General features: G+C 42.5%; 1 protein-coding gene and 1 long non-coding RNA gene across 21 annotated transcripts in view; one reads left to right on the top strand and one right to left on the bottom strand.

The window, feature by feature from the left end:
- Nucleotides 1–23,523, bottom strand: part of GRIP1 (glutamate receptor interacting protein 1) — a 625,712-nt gene that overhangs the window by 233,383 nt on the left and 368,806 nt on the right. The window lies entirely within an intron of this gene.
- Nucleotides 8,201–14,370, top strand: LOC311585424. Its single transcript, XR_014775225.1, has 3 exons — nt 8,201–8,456; nt 13,066–13,221; nt 13,760–14,370. It is a non-coding gene; the product is annotated as an uncharacterized lncRNA (long non-coding RNA).

Here is a 23,523-nt window from a genome sequence, read left to right as displayed (position 1 = left end):
AAAGCTCATGCTTGGCCCTTAAATCCAAGCCCATTACTTAGTATTCTTTAGAAGCCACATACAGGTAGCCTGATAGCTCACTCAGGAGGGAGCACGGATTGCTCTGTAACTGTAACATCTTTAGAATAACAAGATGACTTTTGAACAGGCTCTATTCTCACACCTCAAAAATTCAGATAAGTTACAGGATAGATGGCCCCAGAGATAGGAAAAGTAGCATGAAAGGCTCAAACAGCCTCACAGCTGGTTTTAATAACATAGAAACATTTTCTTCTGTAGGTCCATTGACATCCCACTCTGGCTTGCGCATCCGTATGCCTCCAAATCGATAGTTCCGATCTTTTTTTATTATTATTATTGTGGAACAAGAACAACCCTCTCATCCACAAAATAGGCTGCTACGGCACTGCTGGACTGTTTTCTCCACACATGAGCATAAAGGCTGAGGGAGGCATATTCAAGGGCTTAATGTTTCAAGCAAAAGCTGCTCACAGTTTTGCCATAATCTTCCAAGAGATGCTTTTCTCTGGAGCTCTCAGCACAGTTTCCCTGTGAAAGAACATCATTTTACTTTTAAGAGAAACAGACAAAATGTTGCCCAGAAAATGTTTGCAAACTCCTTTGAGGGTGCAAGGGAGAAAGTTCCTCAGACAAGAACAGAACATGGCAATGAATCAGGATGGTAAAACTTCAAGGTAAGTGTGTCTGACTTCTTGTCAGCCATGTCCCCAACTTTCTCTGCAATGGCTGAGATGTGCCACGAGAAGCTGATCACTGGGTGCTCATGGTAGATGCAATCATAAATTTCCACGTTTTAGAAAAACACAGCTTTATTTGACACATCATGAGACTAATCCTCCAGGGTGCTCTGTCAGTTTAGCGCCACTTACTTAGTTCCGCCAGCTTTGTAGAAGTATTAATAACTGAGACACCAGCGGTGACTCATGGAAGATGAAGTAAAAAAGACATAAAGATCAAATGTGGGCTGTACAGGTGCTCACGGAACACCAGCAGGTAAGCCGGAACTAGTGAGGCTGCTCTCTGGAGACAGGCTGAAAGAAGTTGTCTTAGTTGTCTTTCGATTGCTGGGAGAAGGTACCACGGCAAGACACCATGACCAGGGAAGCTAAGAAAAGAAAGCATTTATTGGGGTTCACTGCTCCAGAGGAGTCCATGAGCGTCACAGGAGGGACCATGGCCGCATGGCCGCATGTCCGCTGACATGACGTTGAAACAACAGCCAAGAGTTTACATCCTGATCTACCACAGGCACAAGCCAGAGAAAGCTAGCTGGGAAGCCTGGGCTTTTCAAACCTCAAAGCCCACCCCCCATTAACACGCCTTTTCCAGGAAGGCCACACCTCCGAATCCCTCTCAAACATTTCTACCAACTTGCAACCAAGTATTCAAACATATGAGCCTATGGGAACCGTTCTCATTGAAACCATCACAGAAGTCAGATCAAGGGAAGAAGAGCTGGTCATGGCTGTATGAGCAGCCGACTCAAGGAAATCCTAAGTGATGAAATGTGGGAAGAACTAGGGATGTTCCATTCTCCCTTATCAGTTTCACTTTGGACATGCCTGAGGATGCCCTCAGCATCAGCACCTGGTGCCGAGCAGCCCATATTCATCCTGACCACAAGACAAGCACAAGTAAGTTCAGAATAACTAAATCAAAATATACAAACAATTTAAACAGTGCAGAGGAAAGCAAAAGTTCTTTTAATAATATTATTATTTAGTTTTTGAAATACATGAATAGAATGTATTTTGGTCCTGTATACTCCTACTATCTCCTTCTGATTCCCCACTGGGTACCATCAACCCATCTCCCTCCTGACTTTATGTCCCACTATTATTATTATTACTTATGACCCACTGAGTGGAGAGAAATAATTGTTATAGGAATTATACTTTGGTAGAAATGGGAGCTCTAGTTGAGGGGAAGGGAAAGAAACAAAGTTGTGGGGTTACAGACATTGCAGCGTGGCCATGGGAACAGCGCGTTATTCTTCACCAGAAACTGACCGTGCCACCCCAGGGCCAGTTCTGAGAAGTAAACGAGACCCAGCCCTTAGATGGTCCATCACTCTACTGAGGGAGACAAGCCAGTGACCAGGCTGAGTGTTAAATGCCATTCTATGGGGTGTTACAGGCACTACGGACATAATAAGAGCAATAAACTAGACATTGCAAGGAGGAGAGAGGTGTCAGGAACAGTGACATCTAAATTGAGGTGAGAACTAGGACTACAAGAAACCAGGGAGGGTGGGCTGAGAGCACACAGTCACCAGGAAGAGTATAGGAAAGGTAGCTGGGCATCTTGTGTTTAGTGCATCTCAATGGCTAGATACAGCTCAAGATCAAACAGGGTGGTGTGTGTGTGTATGTGTGTGTGTGTGTGTAAGTGTGTGTGTGTGTAAGTGTGTGTTTGTGTGTATCTGTGTGCAAGTGTGTGTAAGGGTGTTTGTGTGTATCTGTGTGCAAGTGTGTGTAAGGGTGTTTGTGTGTATCTGTGTGCAAGTGTGTGTAAGGGTGTTTGTGTGTATCTGTGTGCAAGTGTGTGTAAGGGTGTTTGTGTGTATCTGTGTGCAAGTGTGTGTAAGGGTGTTTGTGTGTATCTGTGTGCAAGTGTGTGTAAGGGTGTTTGTGTGTATCTGTGTGCAAGTGTGTGTAAGGGTGTTTGTGTGTATCTGTGTGCAAGTGTGTGTAAGGGTGTTTGTGTGTATCTGTGTGCAAGTGTGTGTAAGGGTGTTTGTGTGTATCTGTGTAAGTGTGTGTGTGTTTGTGTGTATCTGTGTGCAAGTGTGTGTAAGGGTGTTTGTGTGTATCTGTGTAAGTGTGTGTGTGTATCTGTGTGCAAGTGTGTGTAAGGGTGTTTGTGTGTATCTGTGTGCAAGTGTGTGTAAGGGTGTTTGTGTGTATCTGTGTGCAAGTGTGTGTAAGGGTATTTGTGTGTATCTGTGTAAGTGTGTGTGTGTTTGTGTGTATCTGTGTGCAAGTGTGTGTGTGTTTGTGTGTATCTGTGTGCAAGTGTGTGTAAGGGTGTTTGTGTGTATCTGTGTAAGTGTGTGTGTATCTGTGTGCAAGTGTGTGTAAGGGTGTTTGTGTGTATCTGTGTGCAAGTGTGTGTAAGGGTGTTTGTGTGTATCTGTGTAAGTGTGTGTGTGTTTGTGTGTATCTGTGTGCAAGTGTGTGTAAGGGTGTTTGTGTGTATCTGTGTAAGTGTGTGTGTGTTTGTGTATATCTGTGTGCAAGTGTGTGTAAGGGTGTTTGTGTGTATCTGTGCAAGTGTGTGTAAGGGTGTTTGTGTATATCTGTGTGCAAGGGTGTGTAAGGGTGTTTGTGTGTATCTGTGTGCAAGTGTGTGTAAGGGTGTTTGTGTGTATCTGTGTAAGTGTGTGTGTGTCTGTGTGTATCTGTGTGCAAGTGTGTGTAAGAGTGTTTGTGTGTATCTGTGTGCAAGTGTGTGTAAGGGTGTTTGTGTGTATCTGTGTAAGTGTGTGTGTTTGTGTGTATCTGTGTGCAAGTGTGTATGTGTGTGTGTGACTGTGTAAGTGTGAGTGTGTGCGTTTGTATTTCTGTAACCAAGAGAAACTGAAATGGAGTGTAAAGTAGGAGCTGAATCCAGGTCTTCCACAGATGATGATGGGCTGTTACAGGAAGATTTGCTGCTGTATCCTCTAGCTTGCGGGGGGTAGAATGGGGTTGTAGATGATCAAGACAGAGCCCATGGGACCTAACAGACACAACTCAAAGACCAGTGTTTGAAGGAAGTAAAGAATGACTACCAAGTCCACTTGCAAGAATTAGTGAATAGGTAAGGTGCCTAAACCTTCCGGCCCTGTAGCCCAGCCAAGGTATTTAACAATCACTGTAACTAAACTAATGAAAGGAGTGCAGAAAGCATCCATATAGATCACAGGATAAAAATCCAAGCTCTAGGGCTGAGGGTAAACCAGACTTTAGCTCCTGACAAGGGCCCTCCCTGGAGTTATTTTGTAAAGCAGCTCAGGACCCCCACCCTATGTACTGACGACACAAATCCTGGATGACGTTAAGGGTTTAAAGTGCATAAAGGTCAAAATGAGGCTATTACCAGGCAATGAACAAAGAGGAAAAAAAGCAGATGTTAAATAAACATAGTGACAGAGTTTACTCGGGAGCCTGGCAGAATTTAAAGGGGCTCATGGCATCTATGCGAGTGACTACGGGGAATGAAGATCACTTCTGTTCTTACCCAGAGCAAATGAAGTAGGTTTGCTGGTCTTTTCCAGGAGACAGCTGACAGTACAAATCTAACCTTTGAAGACAGCTTCACGGACATGTAAAACAAGAATGCTGTGCTGAAACAACCTAATTCTCTGTGACGAGAAGAGAGAGTCCAGCAGTTAAGAGAACGGCTGTGATTCCAGACAACCAGAGTTCAATTCCCAGCACCTATATGGCTACAGCTGTTTAAAAACACCAGGTCCAGAGGACCCAACACTCTTTTCTGGCCTCTATAGCTACTGCATATACACGGTGTGCAGACATACACACGGGCAAAAAAAAACACCCATACACATAAAAATAAATAAAATCTCACAGAATGTCCTATTGGAAACCCCACACACCCCAAAATACAACCACGTTAATGATCTGAATCGTATTCACAAAATCGGCTTTGCAGAGAAAGCAATAATCAGATGATTCTATTACATATTTGAATGGCAAAGGGAGCAAATTGCAGAGAACTATTGATGGTAACTCTCTCTCTCTCTCATGTTGGAATTATATTCATTTCTGTTCTGGGGAATTTTCTATATATACTTTATGCTTTTTTTTTTTCAGAAAAACAGGGTGCAGCAATTGCATTTTTCCTAATAATAAAGTGCAAAAGCAGTGAAGACTGTATAGCTAATAGCTCGGGAAGGCCCAGAGAAGATGCACCTGCCCGGAAGACGCCCCGAGCAAGTGCCACTACCCAGCCTCTTCTCTCCGTTCAAGAAGAAAAACTGACTCAGAAAAAAAAATCTTTCTATCAGAAACTGCAGGAAAAGAAGAGAAAGGCTTTGGCAAGAAAAGCTGCAGTGCTGCTGAATAAATTACATTTTATTTTGCACTTCAATTGCGTAGATGATGTAGCCACTTAACCACAGCTCCACATTCGATCCCCCGTATCATTTCTCTCCATTTATTGGACCATGTCAAATACTACAGTCAGACAAGTTAGCAAAAAGAAATGCAGTTCTCTGCCGTGTAGGGCCGCGTGCAGCATCCTCACGCAGCTCTGTGTTGTTTTCGCTTGAAAACCATCGAGAAGCCTCTTCTAACTTTGCATTCCAAAGCTCTGAGCGCGCAACAAACTGGCAAACCTACTCATAGTGGTCTAGAAGAAGTGGCCATAAGTGGCACCTTATTTTGGTAAGGCACAGTGTCCTTTTATGTACACTGATATGGAGCCTTTAAAATATCGGGTTAGAGGAAGGAAAGATATTCCCCCTGTTAGTGGCATATCTGTGATTTCTGCACATAAATATAAGAGAAGGTAAAATTGTAGAATTTTATTTCCTTGGTGTCTTCAAAGTCAACCACAAATTTAGGTTCACGCCTGGTTTTGGTGCCAGGATGGTATTTTGTCAACTTCTTTAAATGGCACTTTTAAATGAGAAATGTTGAGAATACTGGAGTTGACCAATGTTATTTTTCTGCCATCTACACAATATAGTTTCAAAATTATGACGCTCATAAAGTTCAACGTATTCACATCTTCTTGACAAGAAAATTAAAACTCAGGCAGTGAAAGCGGCTCTTCTTGTATCTAGTTGTCACCAGCAGAGTGAAAACCAGACCTCGAGGTCACATGACCCCATGAAATCTACCTCTTTTCAGTGTCACTCAGAAAAAAAAAATATCAAGGACCTATACCTTCAACAATTTATAGCATTTCACCATTCATTTAGTTCCCACCTCAATCAAGGAAAATATTAAGTATACTTAGAATTATTCTCATGTTACAAGGAGGCTTGGGCAGTTTACATGACTAACATTCCAGTCATAGGGCCCAAGGCCTTAGGCATCAGGGGCTGGGATTTGCCTGTTTGTAATTAACACTGCTGTGGGAACATCGTCCTGCAAGTTCCACCTAGTCCTTGCCTTTTTGAACCACCAGCAGCTACAATTACAGCTGCAATTGGTTACAGCTGCAATTGAGATTGCATCCACTAACTTTCTGTCCTATCAGAGTGGAGAGCTGGTAAGACCATGCTCTTCTGCAAGAATCACAGGGAAGTTAACAATGGTGAGGGGAGGAGTTCATTAGGCCACGCCCAAAACACAGTTGTGGGAGGGAGGCGGGAGAGAGAGATTTTTCCTTTTCAGTGGTATAGCTGACCTAAATTGCCTGTGCTCTTGCCACTTATCCCGGACCCAGGCTCCTGTAAATTGCCCTCCTGTCTTTAGCCTGCTGCTGGCTCACTGTCTGCAATGAGGTATGTGTTCTCTTCCCCAGGAAACATTCAAATAATAAAAGCACTGATTCGGTGTCTGTATTAACTCTCAAGTCAAAAGAACTCAGAGCTGGAAAAGCTTTGAAGCCATAAGATTTTCTGACAATCTTACAGAAAGATTGACAAACTGCAAGCAGGGGACAACTTTCCTTTTAAAATTATATCCACATGAAGCATCGGCTTTCTCTATGAACTTAAAATTGAACTCTGAGAATAATGCAAGCTTACCACCATTTGCCTTAGCCAGTAATTCAAGAGGGCTCTGCTCCACATTACCCTTTGTGTCATTAAGGTCGGGAGGCTCACAGCTTAAGTGAAAGTCATCAATGTAAGCATCCAGGGCTTCAGAGGCAGAGAGATACGCCTTTTCTTTATACTGGATGGAGCCGTCAGCATTAAAGGTGATGCTGTTCATGACCCAAGCTGCTGGAGACCAAGGTGCAGGAAGGGGGAAACTGACGCTTCTCAATAGACTTTGCCACGGCTTTCTTAAAATAAGCAGCAATGTCCATTCATCTTTCAAAACATTCTAAAGACAAAGACAGGCACACAGGATGTCAGATAAATAGGGACAGGTGACAATGCTCATGGGTCCTTGGTTATCTCTCATAGTGCCTAAAAAGTGAAATTACTCTTTATCCCTCTTTAGGTGTTCTGTATATAGTTCTTCATACAGTGTTTGTTGACTGAATAGTCTCATTGGCATAGCTATAAATTAAGCTGCATTTAGCAGAGGCAGGTAGATTGCTGTGAGTTCGAGGCCAGCCTGATCTACCAAGCAAGCCCAGGACATCCAAAGCTACACAGAGAAACTCTGTCTCACAAAACTGGAGGAAAAAAGAAAGAAAGAAAGAAAAGAAAAGAAAACCATTCTAAAAGCAAACTTAAAGTACGAGCCTTGCTTTAAAAAAGTCATGAATGTGTTTCTTGCCTTTGTGTTTCATTTTACAGGGTTGGGTGGGCAGTTCTGGAGTCTTGAGTTGTTTTTACTTGCTATGTTAAAACAAGGAAAAATCTCCTGACTCATCTCCTTTTTTTCCTCCCTATACCTACTCTCACTGCATTGGTGGGAAAGGGGGAAACAATACATAAGACAAGAAGTGAGAGAGAAGAGCAGAGGCCCTGGGACAACAGTGATGGCGAAGGCCTGGGACCAGGAAGTGAACACTGAATAAGTTCAGTGGCCGAGCAGGGGGCCCTGACAGATGTAAGAGCTGAGCAGCTGTGGACCTCCTCACCACCTTAGGCAGTTACTCTTCACACGTCCTTGACCCCAGGTGAGAAAATCATGGGGCATGGACCTATCCAAAGCAACAGGGTTAGTAGGCAATGATCAGGAGCTTCACCTTAACCACTACACGAGGCTGTGGGCATTTGTGTGCTGACCCATGACCTGTGACTTCTGAAGGTTTGTTTGTTCAGCTGACTGACATGCTGGTCACATTAGCAAAAGCTGGCTGCCTGCCTTCCATGGGACTCGAGTTTGCTTAAATGCCTACAGTGTTCACTGATGCGGGGGACATGGCACATAGCTAAGTGCTAAAAACCAAATACTCACCATTTAAGTCTTTTGAGATTGAAGTGGATGTGCTGTGTTTTCAGAATGTTGCATTTTATGACATCATAATATACCTGAAATTTGCCTCTCTACAATGCTTTTAGTTTCTTTAATATAATGGAGCTATATAGAAGTCTTGGAGAATTATGAAGAAGAAGAAGAAGATGATGAAGAAGAAGAAGAAGAAGAAGAAGAAGAAGAAGAAGAAGAAGAAGAAGAAGAAGAAGAAGAAGAAGAAGAAGAAGAAGAAACACCTTTTATATACTTTGCTTCACATAGGCACTTGGGCAGACATGCAGCAGATTCTGTGATTCCTGAAATACAACTGTGGTCTCTGGGCATCTAAATCCTAGATCAAAACCTCCTGTCTTTAACAAATTGATTTTTGAAGATGCGTAAAGAAAGGTAGGGACAACAAGCTAAGTAGGAAAAAAAAAAGAGGTAAGATCTTTATCAGGGATTAAGCTAACTTCATATATTATTCATGGAAACATGTTGGCAAAAGATTTTTGACATGTGGACGTGTGTGTGTGTATTGGGGGTCAAACCCAGGTCCTTACAAATACTAGGTAATACACACATCCAACTTATTTCATGTTAAAGACCTAACTACGCATTCACCTCTCAACTGGTCAGTGAGAATGAGTCATTAGTACCCAAGACAGACAATGGGACTGGATGGAGGGAGCTCGAGGTAAGCTGGGTTGAGTCTTGTGTAGTTCTGTGCCTCCCTCACCTCTACTACGTGCCTGCTTCATTTTGAATCCCGCTTAATGATGCACAGCTTGGAAGACACCACGCTTGATCCCTGGCTGCTTCGCAGGAGGAAGGCTCCACCAGGAGAGCGATACTAAACATGCTTTCCCAATGTCTGGCAAAAGTTGTTGCCCTCTGCCATGTCCCCATTCCCCCACCAACGCCATTTTGCTGCCCAAGTAAAAACTTGTCTCTCCTAAAAGACCTCGGACCCACTCATGATCCAACCCCTGTCTAGCTCTGCAGGAGCCAGTCCACGCTATAGCCAAGGTCAATTTTGTCCGGTGCCTTTCAGCTTGGTAAATAATCTTGAATGTCATCCCTGATAAGACATGGTTTGCAACGAGTGCTAAGTTTTCCCTTTCCTCGGCTTTCCTTCCTTAGTCTGTGCGATTCTGAGTACCCACCATGAATTAGCCTACATGGTTGCCAGGTACATGTACCCTTCCCTCTTAAAGCACATGAATGCTTGTGCTTTGAGTGTCCAGCCCATAGTGTCAATAAGCGTCTGCTGGGTTGAATTCCACTAAAATGTTTCATTTTGATTACGAAGCATCCTGCTGTGATTACCGCAGGCACACAAGCATTGAATCCTTTGGGTTTCGTAGTAGTTCCAGAGAAGGAACCAAAGAACCGAATACAGCTATGCATTCAAGTCAAGAATTCAATCTGAGAAAGCCTGAGTGCATATAACAAAAAGTTGATGAAAATCAGAGTCCCTCACCCGCACTTGTAATATTTTGGTGGCTCATTTACAGCAAGTCTTTGGTCGATACAGTGTGTATCAACCAGTCGCAGACTTAAATATGCTTCGGCAACTACCTAGTTGCATTTTAAAAAGGGATATAAAGGAAAGTTGGCAATTAAAGTTTATTAAACAATCTAGGAAATTGTTAACATGGAAAGTGCATCAGTGGTTCTGAAAATTGAGCACTATATATAAATGTAAGTGAATTTGTGATTTTTGTTGCATTATACTCACAGCAAAATGCAAATGGTTTTTCACTCTATAGGCTCACAAAGGGCTAAGCAAAGGGAACAAGTACTCCCTTGTTTTATAAAGAAAGAGGATCATGTTTAATGGTGACAAAAAAAAGAATCAATACATTTCCTAAGTGTAAATCAAAGTGGGGGCTCTTTGGCTATTTCCTCTTGCAATTTCATGTTTGAAATCATCTGACGTAATTCTCTGTGATAGTGTTTTTAAAAATGTATTCATCTTTAAAGTCTTCAGGGTGTACCATCTACTAAGAGGCAAGCAGATTCATGAGCAATACAGAATTCTCCAATAGGAGGGCCAGGGAAAGCCACCAGCTCTGTGCCCATCTTATCACATTAGGCTATTCCAGACTCAACCAGTAGACCTCATCAAACCTGTTCATAGAGAGAATCCCAGCGGTTTACACAAAGGTCAGTCTCTCTTCCTGATTCAATTCAACTAAGCTCAGAATCATTGATTCCCAGTCTGTGCGAGGAACTGCAGCAACCACTATATGGGGCAATTGAATAGACCAGGCATCCTTCCCCCTACCAGGAGCCTGGGGCACAGTAGGAAAGATCAAAGCCACGTATAAATGATAGACCCCAGTGAGGATGGGGGTCAATGGTCTGGAGAGCTTCCCATGGTGTCGGAAACACAGAGAGAGAGAGAGAGAGCATCATTGTGGTAGGGCTAGGGGAAAGTGTCTTCTTAGGCATTTAAAGTAGATCTTGACAAAAGAGGTTTCAGGCACACAGGAATGGAGGACACAGTCATGCCAGGAAGAGAAAAAACATTAAAGAGAAAAACAGCACGCACAACTCTGTAGAGACATCGGATTTCCCTGAGTCATCCTCTGATGAGAGATGATGCTGACAGGACTTTGCTATGAAAGAGAATGGTCATCTTTCAGAGCTCGGCATTTGTTCTGTCTTAGAGAAAGGGAGAAGATGGCGTCAGAAAGGAATTAGTGAGATCTAGGAGAATCTATCCAATGAAGAGTAGAGCTGACACGTCACTCCTGACGAAGCAAGTACAATGAATCCTGGCTTCCCTTCCTTGATACTGGGCAGGAAACTTTAGACCCAAGTCTGTTTATCTTCCTCACCCGTGCAATCTCTCAGAACTATGCAACTCATTTTAAACCATTGATAGAACAACGGTCCAGCGGAACCACTTGAGATACCTGGCCAGTGAGATTTCTTACTGGCTAAACTCCATCTTTACCAGTGCTGGCCAGATTTCAGGTACTATTGACAAATATCTGCAATAGTCAACTTAGAAAAAACAAGGTTTACTTTACCTTACAGTTTTGGATGTGTTAATCCATTGTTTTCAGGCTCTCAGTTGAAGAGGTCCCTATGGGGAACACCTAGCTGAGCCGAGTAGTTCAGTTCATTGATGCCAGGAAACCAAGAGGAGAAAGAGCCCAACACCCCCATTAAGGAGATGCCTCAATGACCTAACTTTCTTCTATTAGGCTGTATCTCTAAAGTCCCATGAAGTCTAATGGTACCAGGAGCTGGGGTCCAAGCCTTCAATATGAGTCTCTGGAAACTATTCACTATCCATATTGTAGCAACCAGCTATGCTGTAGCATGCTTTAGGGAGACACAACATGCCAGAGGAGACATGGTAGTCTTGTAGGGTTGTCCAAGGAACTTACTAATCAAACGAAACTCATAACTGAAGAGATGTTATCATGACTTTGTCAAACTACGGGCAATGTATGAGCTCTCGGAAATTAAACTACCAACATGTGCTACTGCTCTCTCTGTCCCTGAACGTCCCCATCTTTAAAGTAGCCTTGCTAGGGCTGGAGAGATGGCTCAGTGGTTAAGAGCGCTGCCTGCTCTTCCAAAGGTCCTGAGTTCAATTCCCAACAACCACATGGTGGCTCACAACCATCTACAGTGAGGTCTGGCGCCCTCTTCTGGTGGACAGTCATACATGAAGGTGAAACACTGTATACTTAAATAAATAAATCTTTAAAAAAAAATTTAGAGGGTAAAGTAGCCTTGCTAACAATACCCAGCTGATGCACGTATCATCAGATATAAAGGGGTTGATATGTGTACAATCAACAATGCCTAATGTGTAGCAAAGTGATTAGCAGTTAACAGTTGTGTGTTAGCCTCAGTCCCCTCCACTGCCAGAATATTCATACTTTATCATTTCTAAGAGATTTTATCCTGCAAAGTTAAAAGGTGGTATATCAAGCACAGGAGAGCGAAGTGGAGGGAGGGAGGGAGAGAGGGAGGGAGGGAGAGGGAGAGAGAGAGAGAGAGAGAGAGAGAGAGAGAGAGAGAGAGAGAATGAATCTAGAATTTATTCATTGTATCCACTAATCTCCTTAAATTCACATCCCAGAGATGAAAGGATTATTCTGAAGCAGGATCAATACTTGGTTCATTTCACATCCTAGAACTTTCTTTAGAGCCCAGGAAAGCCTGAGGCTGCAGAAGCATCAGCAAAATTTAAATTATTTTGTAAGTCTTAAGCTTCAAGAGTTATTGTGTTCTCCTCCAGGACTGTGCCCCCTACCGCCCCCCCCCTCGCCCCTGCCATGCCATCTAGCATTTTCCTCAACATTCTCAATTTCTCTTTATTTCCAAATGTGAGTGCTCACAGGTGCCATTCTGCTGACACGGACACAGGTACTTCAGCAAAGATAGCTGCCAGAAGACGTTAAACGATTTCATTCACTTTAATGCACTGCGACTAATTGGGGGGAAAACAGCAAACAGCACATCAGGATTGTGTGTGTGCATTGTAACCACTCACTGGCATCGTGGCAGCATGCATTAAATAGAATTTTAAAATATTGGGTAACGAGTGGGCAAGTTCCTTTGCTTGGTGGAAATCTGTGTAGCTATAGTTTAAGGAAGGAACAGGGGACTTTTTAACCTTTTTTTTTTCTGAACAACATGACGTCAGCCATTTCCAAGTCTACTTCCTCATTAAGGAAAACTATTAGACTCAGAGGGGGAACATATAGATTTCCCAAGCCCATTTTCTACAGTGAGATGCATTATATTTTAAGGGTTTCCTTAACAAAGGTGGCTGCATCTGGGAATTATTATGAGACAAGTTCAAATACAAGGAAACTGTAAGTGTCCCACATAATATGTCTGCATTCGTTAAGGGGTTAAGGCTGAGCCTTGGGTTTTGGGCATACGGGGTAAGTATTGCATACCTATTCACTGGCTCTCAGGGACAGAACATTAGATAGCCTGGGCTGGCCTTGAACTTGTGATCTTTCTGTTTCTGTTTCTGCAGTGCTGGGATCAAAGGCATGCACCACCAGATCTGAATTAATATGTTTAGTTTCACCAATGGAAAGTGGATGGGTTTTCTGAAGAAACATTGTATGACATGAGATTGTTCCCTTCTTTTTGCAAAGTCCCACAATGAGAACGACAGCAGAAATATTTGGTGAGCCCTTTGCTTCTGGGGGAGATTCTGAGGGACAGGTAAACACACGTGAAAGGCAACTGTCAGCATTGGGTATGTAAAGCTGGGCTTTTTGATAAACAGAGCCAACAGCAAGCCAACAAAAGGGGCTGTTAATGTCCCATCCTCCTTCCTGACCAAAGCTGATTCGAAACCCAAGTCCAACATTTCCTTCTTAAAAGCTGATGGAATAGTTCCCCAAATGCCCAAAGGCTCCTGTGTGAGGCTTTTGTTGGGGTTACTGCATACCATGTGTGTGATGGGAAGGTCTGGAGGAGAGTTTGCAACAGCCTGTGGGTCTTCTCTAGACTGTTTGAGCCGGAAAGGAGGACTGCCAACTGTCTCCAGAATATTGAGAGGTGGTATGTTACAACCCCCAACCCCATCATGGAAGCATCTTGGGGACTGTGTGCTGGCTTTGGAAACAGCAAGCCACCTAACATCATTTGGTTAGAAAAATCCTCCACTTAATCTGATTTAGTAGAATAACTGTTTCATCCTCAAATTGCCCTTCTTTTAGGTTCTCACAATACCTTTATTTGGCAAGTCAGGATTTCTGTCACCATGAGAAAATATAGAGGCGAAGCTATCACTGATGTCCACTCGCTCAGGAAGAATGTACACACTATAGGACCGCCTGGGATCTTCAGTAAACCGCACCCCAGAGAACCATCTGCCCGAGGTCACAGTGCGATACACTGGAACCCAGCAAGCCTGCTTGGGAAGGTTCTGGCTGGAGTATGCTCTCTACTCAAGCTGCTGTTGCTAAGCACAGAGCAATAAAAACTTGTAGGGAAATCCTAGGGCACAGCCACACTAATGTACAGGACAAACACTGTTGGCAACATAATTCTGAGGTGAAATGTATGGCATCAGACAGAGACTGGGCAGGTGAAACCACTGTGCCTAGCGCCAAAGAGATCCTGAGGCTACTGTGTGTGCAACAGCCCCCCACAAAGAGCCAATTGTAAAAGCCCTTACATGCAGATACCACTGGATAAAGGGCAGTGGGGACTCGTCTGTATGAATACTGAAAATAATCGACTGTAGTCAAGTTTTTGAACTCTTATTTGTGTTGGCGGTTGTAAGCCTTTTGAATAGGAATGTGGAGAAAGCATGGAGAGTCTAAGTGTTCACCACTAAGATAGCAAAAGGACACACGTTGTCAAGACTAAATCAGTTTTTTTTTCTAAAGAAAAGAAAATGCTCCAGATATGTGTCTAGATTACCTTTCATCATATTCATCCCTTTTCTACCTAGGGTTAAAAAGGATTTTCAAATAATTATCTTACAGGTTTTGGTGTTCTCTCCACATTTGGCTGTATTCATGGCATATGGTACTGTTTTGTGAGTTTTGAAATCATGTAACTCATTTTGCAGACTTTTTTGCAAAATTTTAAAATTTTGGAATATATATATATATACTTGTGTGGTACATCTATGTACCACGTGTGTGCCTAATACCAAAGGGGACCAGCAGAAAGTGTCAGATCCCCTGACAGTAGAGTTACAGATGGCTGTAAATTGCCATGTGGGTTCTGGGAATCAAATCCAGGTCCTCCAGAAAAGCAATCAGTGTACTTAACCACTGAGCCATCTCTTCATATATATAAAAAATAGTTTTAAGCTCACAATAAAATTAAGAGCAAAGTAGAGTGATTTCCTTTCTACTCCGTGCCCCTCCCCATACACAGCCTCCTCTGTTGCTAGCACGCCTCTCCAGAAACGTGCATTCCTTATAACTGATAAGCTACAGTGACACATCCTCATGTCTACAGATAGATATGTGAGGGTTTGGAATTGTGGGTATGGCTTTAAAGCCCATAAACAAAAGGAGAAATCAGTCGAACTAAAACCTCTTTTCTTCTATAGAACATGCCACAAAGAGTGAAAAACTGGAAGCAACATTTGAACTATGAGCAAATTTTTGTTGAGCACTAGATGTTTATTCTTTTATTTGTACTTTAAAATTCAAATAAGTATTATTCAACATAGGATTCCTTGGTCTTACTGGGAAATGCAAGTATCTAGTAATGCCAGCCTTGTATTTCAGCCTGGGAAGAAGAAGTAAAGAAAGTAGCTGTAGCCTCCTTCAGAGAGGCTATACTCTTGCACCTTGTCACCTCTCTTTCCACTGTAACGCTGACACCAGGGCAGACTGTTACTGTGAACTCTTGTTGCATGCTTGTCTTGCACAATGTAGGACATGTTCGCATTGTTCCCAGTGTCTGAGATGGAGGGGAAGACATAAAGAATGGCTTGGAAGGCCCAGTGAATGTTCCATACAGAACTGTAGAGAATATCTTGGTTTGAAAACTTGATGGCTGCCTACTTAAGTGTTTAATGTGCAGTTTTCATATCTAGATCAAGACTCTCTGGGCTTCAGAGTGGCACCTATGTCTTTATTATATAAGCAATGGATGCCTGACCCTTGCAAGCATCTCTGAGTGCAAATGAACTTCCTCCTTTAACATGCTTGGAAATGCAATATTTACGGACTTTCAAGATGGGAACTCTCTCCTCATGTCTTTAGCATTCAGCCATCCAGCTCTCATCCCTATGGAAAAACGCGCTCTAGACACCCGGGGACTGTCCTAATCTCGAGACACTCGCTGTTAGAATGTTCAGCAAGACTAATGCCAACTCTGGCAGAACTTATTATCCACACACATAACGTTCCTAGGAGCTGACATGAGTTTGCTTTTGATTTAAATAAGAGCGAACACGTAGGGTTCATTTTTGCTCTAACACTGGCACTTCTATAGAGAATTAATCAGAGAGCAGATTTGCTCCACTAAACTGTTCCTATTAATGATACGAGTCAGCTCTCTGATTATTTCTCTAAGCAGCAAGGGTCCCACAAGGAGGAAGACGGCGAGAAGCACCTCCCATCAAGACTGTGATCCCACTGAACACCTTCCATCTATGCCGGGGAAGCCTGAAGCTTTGGCTCTCACACCCAGAAGCAGTGTCCTCGACCCTCGCAGCCATATATAATGACAAGTCAAAACAAAACAAAACAAAAAACAAACAAACAAACAAAAAACCAGTGGCAGGCGTGCCCTTCTGCCCTCAACACGACTTCCAGTCAAGCGTTGTTCCAATATTCTGCTTCAATGAAACAGAGCCTGTTTGAACTTTTTGTGGTAGTACGTTGCCTTCATTGAAGAAAACGGTGTTTCACTGGAACACGGTGTGCTGGAAGAAATGACTTTTACTGGGAATAAGACCACATATCGCGTGTTTATGTGAGTTTAGATGGCATATTTTGACCTACAAAAGGGCTTCTACCGTGTGACGTTTTACAGATCTCCCTCTATAGCTAGCATGTGCCAGGGTCTCTTGACACTGAGGGTGAGGTAAAGCAGTCACGGCAGCACATCTGTTTAAACTCTCTCACTCCGGGGAGGTACAGCCCTTCTGATAAGCCTGCTGAGAAGGACTTTTCTTGAGCATACCATGATCGCACACAGTTGTCTCAGGGGTTAGGACACAATATATGTAATGAACGTTTACCCAATTACATGCGAATGCAAAGAAAAGTACAAAGAAATCAATGAGATCAGTGAAAAACCATGCACGAGATGCGTAGGACCACTGCTCGTACTAACTGAGGCCTAGGATGAGGGCTCTCCATAGCCAGGAAAGATCTGTGTGCACGTGAGTGACTATCTCATAAGGAGAGAGTACTAGATAACATTTGTAGTTTTAGGTTCCCCACCCTTTGGGAGCTTTACAGGGATGTCTGCATCTGTGCACAATCAGCTTAAAGTCTCCGAAAAAGGGACAGGTCCTGGACTCCTAGCCTTGTTCACTCTGCTCTAGCAACAACATCTGGGATGCTGTCTCAACGCCACGCTCACTTACATGCTTTTGCGCATGCGCTCTGCACAGAACACGCTTCCGGTAGCTATCCAGATGCCTTTCAAACATGATCTCATCAGCGGCCGTCGTCGCCGACTGCTCCATCTCAATTCACGCTTCCACTTCTCTTTGCAACCCCACGCCTCTTTTCACACCTCTGCCTAACACTGAGAGTGTGTTTCCTTTAATATTACGTGCCTTCCTGGTCCATTAGAAGTGAGCTTGCGCGGGTTCAGGGACAGTGTCCGGTCTGTCTGCTTCTGTATAAACCCCCTTAGTTCAGAGTTTTATTTCATCCACAGTAGCAGGAACTAAATAAATATGTGAAAGTGAGTAAATGAAGCTGCCACTGTGTAGTCTTAAAAAATATAAGACCTGGTACTTCCTTGAATGCGGCAGGCTGTGACACACCTTGAGACGTATCATTGCTCCATTCTAGAAGCTGTGTAAACACATGCCCCAGTGTCCATACAGATTTTAATTTAACATCAAGAACAAATGCACCTCAATGTAATAAAACAGCATTTTTTTCCCTTTCAAAGACAGGGCCTCTGGTCTGTTTTTGCGGCACAGATATTTAAAAAAAAAAAAAAATATATATATATATATATATATACATACTTTGAAACAGTCTTGCACCACATACTCACAAGAGACTCAATAACTGTTAATTCCTGGTGAGTTGTTGTTTTGCAATTCTGTAAACCGTTTCTAGTGGGAAAGGAAAAGAAATCCCACCTTGCTTTTAGACTAGAAAAAAACAAACAAAAACGATTTCCTCCACTGTAAATTCCACAGATATATCTCAGGCTCGCACACAGGTTGCACATAGAAAGTAAGCGAAGGATTGTCTTTCTATTAAAATGATTCTGTTTGCTGCACCAAAGCAGCAATCAAAACAAATCAATGCTGATGCTTCTTTGGAGAGAGCGATGGAACTATTTGTCCTGCTCTGTGATTCTCATGCTGATAGCTAAACTGCACGAGATGCAGCTGCCTTAGCATAGGTATTCTCCAGGAAACTGTTAGCCACAGCTGAAGGTAGAGAATCGATCCAGGATTAGCGCTAGAATTTTCATAATCTATACTTAAGTCTCTGTTTGGCTAGCCAGATAACAAATGTATCCCATAAACATAGCTAAGTATTAAATATTATAATCAATAACAATACAACATACTTCCTATTATGATGTGTCTATAGTCAAGTGAATGGCAATATCCCAATATTAAAAACAAAATCTATCAACTTGCTCGTTTTATGTTACATCCACTCATTCAATGTTTAATGTTGTCTAATATAGGGAAAATGATTTTGCCTGTAATTGACGTGTTAAACTAAGAATTAATCCCTCAGCTAATGAGTTCCTATCTTTAGCCATTGTTAATCTAGGGTCTGCTATTAAAACAATAGATTGTATGATTATAGTACTTAAACTGCAATGTTTGCTTACAAAACACTTTCACATAAACATTACTCGTAAACCGTCACAGCCCACTGCGTCACATGGGGAAATCTGCTAACATGCCTTTGGTTTTTGAAGTGATGTGCCAAGCCAAAAACCAAGCCACTAGTTTGATTAACCATTCAATTCCATTTGGGTAGCTGTATATTTAATGACAGCCTGCTACATAATAGGTGTTGGAAATATGAGCCATGTGCATCAGTGTAGCAGTATACTTAAGTATGGTAACTTTTTCAGAGCATCTAATAAACTTGTGTGTATGTACACATAAACAGCAAGCATATAAATTCACATGTATATACATATATGTATCATATAAATACAAGTGAATACGGTACATTGTTATAAACATATGAGGTCTTTACCCTAGAAGCCACCTGTTATATGCTAAACATTTGTAAATAAGTTGTCATAGGCAATTATATCAGTAATCTTTCGGAAAATGAAATGTTACTTAATATAGTGACAGGCAGTGGCAGTCTTAGAGACATTAACTTTATAGTTACCACATCTAGAAATTGAATAATATTTGAGCAAGCCACTCCTATGTAGTAATGTGAAAGCGGAATTATCAGAGTAGGGAGCAACTTTCATAGCTGAGTTGAGAAATTCCAGGGAGAAGTCCTTAAGCTGTTGGCCAGATGTTTAGATTTTAAAATACTGCCCTGGGGGTTTGACTCTAATGGAGAGGCCTTGAACAAGTCGAACTCCTAGTGCGAAAGGCTACGTCTTTGGAGAAGTGAAACAACTAAGGTTTGATTTTCAAAGAAGAGGCAGTTCCACTTTAAATAGAAAAGTAGGCAGGCAAGGAAGGAAGGACAGAAGGAGGGAGGGAAGGAAGGACGGAAGGAAGGAGGGAAGGACGGAAGGAAGTGGTGGTGGTTGGGGAAAGAGCTGGCTCTGAAAACAAGATTCTGTGGAAGTGAGTGGTCAAATTCTGTGGTCACCAGAAGTAAAAGAGACCATGCAATTCATATTTCCAGTTTCACCTGGAGAAAGCCTTCCTGGGAAAATTCGGTATAATAATTGTTCTCTAAATCTCAGAAGGCCTTTGATTGATCATGTGTTTTGTACTGGGGATGTTTCTAGAATGGCAGGGCAGCCAGATGATTTATGTATTTCTTTTTCCCAAACTAGCATGTTTCAGAGTCTCCCCTCGCCCGCTACTAGCTCCACACAGCGCTTGGCTGAAGGGCCCTCTCACACCTTTACAAATGGCCTCCACATTCTATTTTCATAGTTAGGATTTGGTTTCCTTTGCATCTCTGTTCTTAAGATATTCTAAGTAAAACAGTTGCTTATTCTATAAGCATTCTTTGGATAATCATCCTGAGATGCCATCCCGTGAACCAGCTGGGACAGGAAAATTTTAGCCAGCAAAGGTTTAGCCACAGATATGATGCTTTGGTTTTGGTTTCAAACAAACAAACAAACAAACAAACAAACAAACAAAATGCAGTCATTGCCATCCCAGGATCACAAACTCAGTTTACCCTACAATTCCATGTGACTCCATAGTCTATGTATGTAGAAGATGCCAGTCATCCTTATAAGAGTTAAGAACATCATCAGTTGAAACACTTTTAGCATCCCATGGTTCAGATGAGGGTTCAGATCCCATAGCTTGATAAAGGGCGGGGCTTATTCTGTTCAATTTGCCATTTTACAGAGGTTTTCCCATCTAGCCAGGGCATATGGATGCCTGTCTTTTTGTTGCTCCAAGCACCAGGGCTTAGCTGTGGAGCAGCCTGTTCCCCACCTTTGCTTCTTTCTCTTGAGAATCCTTCCCCTGTTTCCCACCCAGGGAATGCCCAGCCTCTGAGCAGTACAGAAGATGTCACTTAGAACCATTCAACTTCAAGGCCTTTCATAGAATCACACTCCTTTGCGGGGACCAGGGAGTCTAGCGAATTTTTGCAAATATCTTTCGGCTCATGTGTGAGGAGGCTTAAGCTGTTAGAACGTCTCCCGGAGGATTACAGAAACACGCATTTCCTTAAATGATTGAGTAAATTATTTCACGTTATCTTTCATGTACTTTTTGATTTACAGGCTCCTCTTATCCTAGAATCTGTAAGATAATAACAACTTTTTAAAAATTCTCTTACTGGGGTGTGTGTGTGTGTGTGTGTGTGTGTGTGTAAATGCATTCCCATGTGTGTATATGCATGCATGCATGTGTGTATTGACTGTGCATTCTCTATTATTATTTTTGTTATTTTTTATCTAGTTTGTTTGTTTTATGGAGAGAGAAGGGGAGAGTGACAGAGAGACAGAGAGGAGGGAGAGAGAGACAGAGAGAAAAAGAGACAGAGAGAGAGAGACAGAGAAGAAAAAGAAGAAGAAGAAGAAGAAGAAGAAGAAGAAGAAGAGAAGAGAAAAGAAGAAGGAGGAGGAGAAGAAAAGAGAGAGAGGGAGAGAGAAGGCATTGGCTGGGTAGGGAGGTGGAGAAGATCTGGGAGGAGTTGACGGACATGATACTATGATCAGAATATAGGGTATGAAAGATTTATTTTCAATAAAAACCAACAACAACAATTCTCTTACTGGGGCCAGAGGCTTGACTTGGAAGGGAAAGACATTAGTCACACCAGCCAGGCTACCTGAGTTTGGTCCCCAGGACCTCAAAGGTAGGGCAGAACTGGTTCCACAAAGTTGTCCTCTGACCACCCCACTATGCTGTGGCAGGTATACCCCATACATATCACACACACACACACACACACACACACACACACACACACACACACTGTGTAAAAATTTTAAATACTGTCTTAAGAACTGGATAAAGAACTCATAAAAATTCCTCAGTCTACTACAGTAACTGAGACTCTATCCCCCATTCTGTTCATAACAACAGAACAGTCAGCCCGAGTCACTCAGTCTAATACCTTGCGTTAACTAACCTCTGTTGATTACTGCCCGACCCTTAGCACACTGAGAGAAGGTTAGACATTTCGTCATGTTCACTGATCTCATTTGCCTTTGACTCTACAAACAGGAACTCTCTTTGAGTCAAGCTGTACAATCTTGGACTGAAGCCCAGGCTATTAACACCATTTCAAAAGGTGTGGCGTAATAACCCCTGTCAGGACCAGCGAGGAAAAGGATGCTTTTTGACAGACCAAACTCTAATTCTAAATGTTGGAGCATCCCCTCTTGCTCACCTTCATCAAGACAACAGGATAGTCTCTTGAAATCAATTACCATAAGGCCCCTCTCCCCAGGCTCCACTAAACCAAAAAATGGCTAACATCAATGCCAGGGTCTCACCTTCAGAACACATTGATTAATTATTTCCCTAAAGAACTCAGAAGAAGACTAACTATACAAAATATTTGTATTTGACAAACATCCTCTGGTATATAACTGAAACACTGCTCATCCCTGAACGTCTCCTCACTCAGCTGGGGTGGGCTTGCCGGGCAAAGACCCTCATTAGCCAGGTTCTTCAGGGAGCAGTGGATTTCAAAGGTAGATGCCAGCGGAGGGTCATTGACATCTTTCATAATTCCAGCGATGGCCGCCCTTTACATGCTGCCATGTCAAATCACCTCCGCTGTGATTTATGGGAAAGGAACTGAACAGGCGCAAACTTGCAATGATTGGATCGATTCCATCGCAGAGATCCGTGCACTTTGGCGGCATATGTTATGGGGGAGGGAGTGTGACTCGAGTACAGACATTCCCGCAGTTTATTCCCTTGTGTGGGAGGACACTGTCTAGGAAAGAATTTGTCAGACTTATATATATGTATATATATATATATGTGTGTGTGTGTGTGTGTGTGTGTGTGTGTGTGTGTATAGTATGCGTAACAGTGAATACTTTGCCTTTTCGATTCTAAAGCACATGAGTCTAAATTTATAAGCAACATCAGAGAATGCTGGCACTGGAAATGATTTACAAATTTTAATTGCGAATTTCCTATCGCCAAGGTCTCGTCAAGTGCGCATTGGAAAACTCTGGTGAACGGTAACTATTGGGGCAGGATCTGCTAATGACTCGTGCATTTATTTTCCAGGCGTTCTGACATGCGTGGAGGTAAACTAATAATGCTTGAAGTCTTGCCTCTGTTATGTTAGTTGGGATTACTTGGAAAATAGTCCAGCCACCAAATAAAGTAAGGACACACTGGGTCAAACAAAATTAATTAGCTTTATTTCCTGTTTAACTCCTATGTGTCTTTAATGTGCTAATAAAACTTTGTACCTGCACCACAAAGTATACAGTTGGTTATGCATTCCAAGATGAGTTAACAAGCTCATTTTTGACTGAGGACTAGTAACGTTTAGCAGAATTACGTTTAGAAAGAGCGTAATAGAAGATACTGGGGCAGAGCTCCAGAGATCAATACACCCAGACTTCCTGCAGAGATCACGTCCTCACGTCAAGCTCTACCCTCATCCATTAGCTTTAACACTGAGTCAACAAGAGGAAGCACTTGAAAATTATCTTTATTATGGTTTTGGGATGATGTAATTATAGCATCTTGTACACATGGCAGCAGTATTAGTAGTCACTGCTCCCTTTAGGATTCATTCCTGGGCAATGCTGATCTTTCATGGTTTCTAAGTGGGGAATGAGATCAAAACAACACAAGAAGGCCAGAGTAACAGCCCAGTGGGTTAAGGTGCTTGTTGCCAAGCTTGACAACCTGAGCTCTGTCTCAAGGACCTACATGGTAGAAAGAGAGAATCAAACCCTGCAAATTGTCCTCTGACTTCTACACACATGTTTATTGCACATGCACGCATGCATTCATGCAGAAGCACGCACACATGTATCTGCGTACACACACACACACACACACACACACAGAATAATAAGGTGTCATAATATTTTAAACAAATGTCATAAAAAGTGCCCTACCTGATGCACCCTGGCTGCTGGGAAACTCCAATGCAAACCTTAAGCCCATGAGAAACATATTCTGGCTACCTGAAAACTTTTTCCT

The sequence above is a fragment of the Acomys minous genome, assembly GCF_964271855.1.
Source record: "Acomys minous genome assembly, chromosome: 15".
NCBI classification, from domain to species: Eukaryota; Metazoa; Chordata; class Mammalia; order Rodentia; family Muridae; genus Acomys; species Acomys minous.
The sequence above is the reverse complement of the archived record's forward strand: the minus strand, read 5'-3'. Positions and strand labels throughout refer to the sequence as shown.